This window comes from Amblyomma maculatum, chromosome 3, assembly GCF_055883805.1.
Source record: "Amblyomma maculatum isolate TAMU_Amacu chromosome 3, ASM5588380v1, whole genome shotgun sequence".
NCBI lineage: Eukaryota > Metazoa > Arthropoda > Arachnida > Ixodida > Ixodidae > Amblyomma > Amblyomma maculatum.
In genome coordinates this window covers 4099395-4105795 of record NC_139346.1, presented here as the reverse complement: position 1 = coordinate 4105795, position 6401 = coordinate 4099395, and the positions used below count along the sequence as shown (strand labels likewise).

The following is a 6401-nucleotide window of genomic DNA, read 5'->3' as shown; positions in this document are numbered from 1 at the left end:
TAGTATCAGGTCGAGCGTGTTTGCTGATTCTCGTGAGACACGGGTTGGTTGGAAAATTAATTGAGTGAGGTTAAAATTTAAACAGACATCGATGAAGTTCTTCGCCTCTGCATGACACGTTATTGTGGAACTAGCTAGTTCTGCCAATCAATATCCGGGTAGTTAAAATCACCAAAAAGAATACGGGCATTTGGATATGTGAAAACAAGTTTATGAAGGATGTTCAGATGACGTGGGAAGTCTGGATTAGCCTGGGGGGGCCTGTAGCAAACGCCAAGCAGAACTGTTACGGGGGGAGCGCGACAGATGAGCCATATGGCTTCAATGTCGGATGCGACGTCAACAACAGAGCATGATATGCCTCGATGAATGGCAACGAGAACACCGCCCCCCCGTTTGCCTTTCCGATCGTTTCGATACACTTCGTAGTTGGGTAAATCGGCCAAAATTTCCGCATCCGTTACGTCACTATTTAGCCAAGTTTCTGTTAGTATTAGTATGTTGCTCCCGGATGACGACATGATGTTTGATATGAGTTCGCGCTTTGGAAGAAGACTACGGATGTTAGTGAATATTGTCGAAAACGAGAGAACATTGTGCGGTGGAGCGGGTCGACGATTTGTTAAAGTTTTGTGACGGGGCAATTGCTATGCTATTTCCTTAACGGCTCGGGATGATGCGTCAAATACGTAGCGTTTTGAGCCGATGTGCAGGGTTTTGAAGCGCAAGGAGTACTTGTTAGAATTGGCTTTGGCAAACGCTAGCAACTGTTTACGCGCGTGTCGAACGGTGCGGGAGAAGTCCTCTCCGATACTGTAGTTCGTGTCTTTCAATTTACGGCCATTTGATAACAGTGCGTCTTTGGTTTTATGAGATAGGAATTTTACGATTACGGGACGAATTCGGTCGGCTGAATGATTTCCGAGGCGATGCGCTCTTTCAATGTCTTTAGGTTCCAAGGTTATATCAAGATTATTGCGGCAAACATCAGTGACTAGTTTTTCTGACTCAGCCCACGTTTCAGCGCTAGCAGGATCAGGGATGCCATAGAAAATAAGGTTATTCCGACGTGATTGGTTTTCCGCGTCATCCAGGCGTGTTTCTAGTTCTTTAATCTTTTTGGCTTGGTCGATTGTGGTTGACTGCATTATTTCAATATCGTTTTTGAGGTGAAGAAGTGTTTGGTAATGCGTTTCGAGATCGGCCATTCGTTTGTCTAGGCTTGCTATGGTTTGATCTGTTGTGTTCAGCTGTGTTTTGAGGCCCTGTATTTCCGTAACCAACAGGGTCTGTCCCGCATTTAGCTTCTGTAGTTCAGCGAGTACAGCAGCGTTGCCCTCAGGACCAGGGTTAGTCTCAACGTCACCTGATAGCATGAGCAAGGAATGAATTACGTGAGCACACTAGACGGCAATGGCGACACAGCAGTGCGGGCTCGGAAACTGCACCAAGATATAATTACTTGATTTTTTAGCGAAGAGGACATACGGTGTACTGACCTGCATCGCAAAGGTAAGCGGATTAGGTGGCTGCGCTGTGGTGCAGTCACCGAGCCCACGAAGCGGTGTCAGCGGGTGAAGCTCTTTTATACATGTTGGCATTGTTGCTGATGTCGATGTGGCCATCCATGGTACTGTGATTTCCGGTGTGTGCAGCTCCTCTGGCGGCATATCCAGTAGGGACGAGCACTCGCCGGGCGGTGGATGGCAGGAGCCAGGGTCATCTCCAGTGTACGGCAGTGCGCACACCGATGACGCCCCCGTAGACAGGCCTGCCAGGGACGGCAGCAGCAGGCTGGCAAATGCGAGGACGGTCGTCTGCATCGCAAAGGTAAGCGGATTAGGTGGCTGCGCTGTGGTGCAGTCACCGAGCCCACGAAGCGGTGTCAGCGGGTGAAGCTCTTTTATACATGTTGGCATTGTTGCTGATGTCGATGTGGCCATCCATGGTACTGTGATTTCCGGTGTGTGCAGCTCCTCTGGCGGCATATCCAGCAGGGACGAGCACTCGCCGGGCGGTGGATGGCAGGAGCCAGGGTCATCTCCAGTGTACGGCAGTGCGCACACCGATGACGCCCCCGTAGACAGGCCTGCCAGGGACGGCAGCAGCAGGCTGGCAAATGCGAGGACGGTCGTCTGCATCGCAAAGGTAAGCGGATTAGGTGGCTGCGCTGTGGTGCAGTCACCGACATCGCACAGTACACATGTGCCTCGCTTCTCGCCGCCGTGAAAAAGCGGCCGCCGCGGCAGGGATTCGATCCCGCATCCTTGAGCATAGTAGTCAAGTGCCCTAACCACTGCGTAACCGCGGCGGGGCTGAAGGACGTGTATAGTGATATGAAAACGACGCAGGAAACTATAAGATTATGCTAATACGTCACAGTTGCGACTATTTCGTGGTGCACACTGAAAAGCTACCGCTTATCGACTTACCACCGCCTGTTCCTGCTGTCACTGCAAAGGTTATGCTCTGCACCAGAAAACGGCGCCGACGACACTTGAATACCAGCCACAAACCTCGATGTGCCATCGTATACACTTAACGCAAGTCTCATGAAGAGTCGGCAGCCTTAAAGGTGACAGCGAATCCGTGTGCAAAGCGTGTGGAACAATGTTCCAGATAGTTTCGCCGCTCTACGAGCATATATAGGCAGCGCAGAAGGCGACAAAGACGCCACACCCTACCAGCCATAAACAGGAGGATGTGACGAGCGCTTCCGCAGACGCCGCCATTTTTCGCGCGCCGACAGCTGTGAAGATCTCCCTACTGGGAAAAAACCAGACGGTGTAAAGCGATTCGTCTGCGTCCGTTGCAGAAGCAGCGCACAGAATGAAAACTGCTCGACAGCGCAGTGAAACGACGTAGCGCCTTGAGAGGTCGTAAAACTGCGTGCGAATCTTTAGGCGGACCCCGCACCTGGTCACAGGCGCCAGCTCCATGGAAGCACAGCAAGTGCAGCTCCAAACGTTTGCCGCATTGTTTATAATCGGATAAACGTGGCCTATTCGGTGTTTTGGAGTTATTTTCAGCTCGCCGCGGACATCGCGAGTCTGCTTGAATTTACGAGCTTTAAAAGGCGGCGGATGTCATGAAGGCCCAGCGACCGTATCGGGTAGCATGAGATGACACGCTCTTGAACCCTTGCCGCATTTTTGTTTGAGAAAACCAATTGCGGTTTCAGCGTTACTATGCATCTGCAGAATGTCCTATGAGGCTAAAGCATGGATAAAAGGTTCTTAAGAATGCCTGGTGACATCTACGCATTTTTTTTCTTATCTTTTAGCCGCAACATGCGCAGAAGGTTCGGCGTAGGAGGGATGGCAGCCATGGCATCTGATGGAGTGAGAATACCCTGCGCTTTTGGAGACACCCTACGGCACGACGAGTACACGACGCCGATCGATGAAGCCTCGCTGTTCAGCCGGCAGTGCAGTCACATGTCGGATAATCCTGGACAAGCTAATAATGCTTAGCCTAATCGTCGGAGCAACAATATCACGTGGTCCGATCCATTCGGTAAAGATTTTTGGTTAGACCTTTCGCACAACCGGCTAAAATTCGCAGAATGGTGTGGTTGAGTGTTAGGTAGATTTTTACTTTATTCTTCCACTTCACCTGTGTTGCGACATGTGCCTTCATTTATAGACCGAAAAGTCTGCGGCACTTCGACCAAAAGCTCTTGAAAACAATACTTGGTCGGAGTGTCGCTACCTCTTTTCTCTAGCTTTCCTCCGGACCAGGAAATTGTGTGCATATACGTTCAGGCTTAACTAATACATTTTACTCTTCATCATAAACAGACGCTTCACTTTGCGTTTTCTTTTCACCTTTCGCAATCCAGGTGACACTTTATGAATATAAGGCACAACAGTCCACCGTTCTTCACTGATCGGTTCCTTCAGCGCCTAGTCCTGGATTTCTGTTTTTAGCATCTTTTTACCATGCTAACTTTTCCCACGATTCCTATTTTTCGGTTGTGACGCTTCATTGAGCATGAGGAGAGAGAATAACGAGGCAATATTTCCCTGTGTTGAAAGAGCGGCTATTGTTGCATATGTAATGAGGCGTATCCTTCAGCGCCGCATTTGCAGCCGCTGGGTAACGGACAGAAGTGCGTAATGTTTTGGCGATTGTAACGCAAAAGCGAATGGGGTAAATTTGAGTATAGAGTGCAACTGCCTCAAAAATATTTGGGCAGTAAAGCAAATGTGTTATGTACAGGTGCGGACATAAGTAAACGAAGCACGCTTATCCCTTCAAATTAAAATCAGGCCTCCTGCACTGGAGACAATACTTGTATAAGTGAAAGGCCACTGGCGTCTACTACCGGTTCACATATACCACGACCACAAGTTTCAATATTGCACAATGTGAAAAAATTTAGAAGCAAATAACATGCTCCATTTACGAGGCACCGGTGAATGCTTCCTAACGTACTGCCCACCAAAAATGTCTCACTGTTGTGAAGGTTGACTACGAATAAATTGTTTTACTAGTGCATTGAACTTCCGATTTCACCATTTCCCGCGATGAATTTCAGCAAGGGCGGCAAGTTTATGCCTCCGAACGCGATGCTGCGTGCCACATGAATGTTGCATCCAGCGCTTTAAAAGAATTGCTGACTACCATTCTCTCGGCGGACACTGCACCATCAATCAACTGGCTGGGAAATAGATATTAACACGAAAATAGTTAGCAGTCCTAATGCCGCCTGTTCAGCTTCATGTTCATATCGATAACATATTGGCGTTAGCCGTATTGCTAAATTGAATGCTGTATGTCAGACTTTGTTAACAACAGTGACGCCGATCAATGCAACGAATTGCCGGACGAAAGTGATTACGCGCTTTTGTACGTTTCCGAATGACGCAGTACGAAGTAACAGGAGCACTTGAAATGGATTAATACCGTAATACTTGAAATGGCTCCAGATCTTGCCTATTTTTTTCTCCTCCACTAACGAAGCGGCACAACAAAGTCGGCCGTGTTCAAAAAAAGAAGGCTGGGACCTGCAGGAAACGGCGCATCGAATTTTTTTATATGTTTCACACCTTACTTTCCCTTCGCGAATTTGCCCGATCGTGACCGGCGCGCGCTGGTATTAAACGTGCTAGTTATTCTAATAAAGAGCACGGCTTTACAGAGCCACTAAAGAAAAAAAAAGCAGCACTGAGCGAATTATACTGAGCGAATCAGTATCACAACGTTCCGATTGCTCCAAATCAGACGCCGCACACGATTAGCCACTTGTTTTTTATCATGCCACGAAGGAGAGCAAGGGAGCCTTACGTCAGCCAGCTTACGCTTGCTGCTGGAAAGCAGCGGCCAGCGACCGTGACCGTATCGCCACCGCTCGGGTCGTGTCGCCGGCCAGCGGGGCTGCACGGGTACTTTTGGCAAAAAAATAATTAATTAATTAGAATAACAGTCTTGTGTACTCGATGAAACGCATTTAAACTGTACTATCGTTCGCGCGTTTTGGCATGAGCGCCGCTATTTATTCCCTCTGCAAATGCATTCGTGTGTGTGCATTTAGGCGCGTTCTTCAGGATGACATTGAAGAACGCCACAAGTCGTAGCTGTAGCATTCTGAAGTCCTTTTTGGGTGGTGGTCTGGTCTAGTATCAGCCTCACGCGTGGCTGAGCGAAAACCTTTTGATTTCAAAGTAGAGAGCCTCTCCTCCGTACGGTGCTCCTTTCTCAATTCGTCGCCTACCTGAGCACTCATGACACGCATTTTGATCTACGCGCTCGTAGGCAGGCCACAGAAATCGACGGAAGTGGGCATGTTTGGTCAGCCCAGCACCTCATTGGTTAGACGCCATGTATGAGAGCTCCGGAAATTTTGACCACCTGGGGTTCTTTAACGCAGTCGCTCAGCACAATGGTCTGTTGCCTTTCGCCTGGTTGCGCGTCCCGCTTTGGGCAGCCCACAGGGCTCTCCACTGTCACCGCTCCTCTGGAATATAGTGGTGCGTGGCTTGCTAGAGCTGCCGATGCCAGAGGGCGTGTCGCTCCGATGCAGACGACGTTGTCGTTCTTTTGCCTAGGGTTCTGCAGACTTTGGCAGAGGATGCACTCAGACGAGTGACGACATGGGCGGCGACGGCCAGGGTAACCATCTGCGCTCAGAAGACGGCGTGCGTCCTGTTCTCGCCTCCGAGAAGAGGCATGGGGCGCACGCCACCAACCGTTCACCTGGATGCCGTCTGTCTTAAGTTCAGACCGTCTGTCCGGGTGCTCGGAGTCTTCATAGACCGCACTTTGTCGGTCATGGCGAATATCTCAAGGAGCGTGCTGAAATGCTTGCTGCGCGTCTTGGAACCCTTTTGCGCATGAGTGGCACGCTGGCAACGGAACAGCTCAGAAGGCTATACCGTCAGGTCATTCTGCCAACTCTA

At 49.6% G+C, this 6401-nt stretch overlaps 1 pseudogene; it reads right to left on the bottom strand.

The window, feature by feature from the left end:
• Positions 1-227: 227 nt before the first annotated feature.
• On the bottom strand, positions 228-2183 carry LOC146194129 (uncharacterized; annotated as a pseudogene).
• Between the last annotated feature and the right edge of the window lie 4218 nt (positions 2184-6401).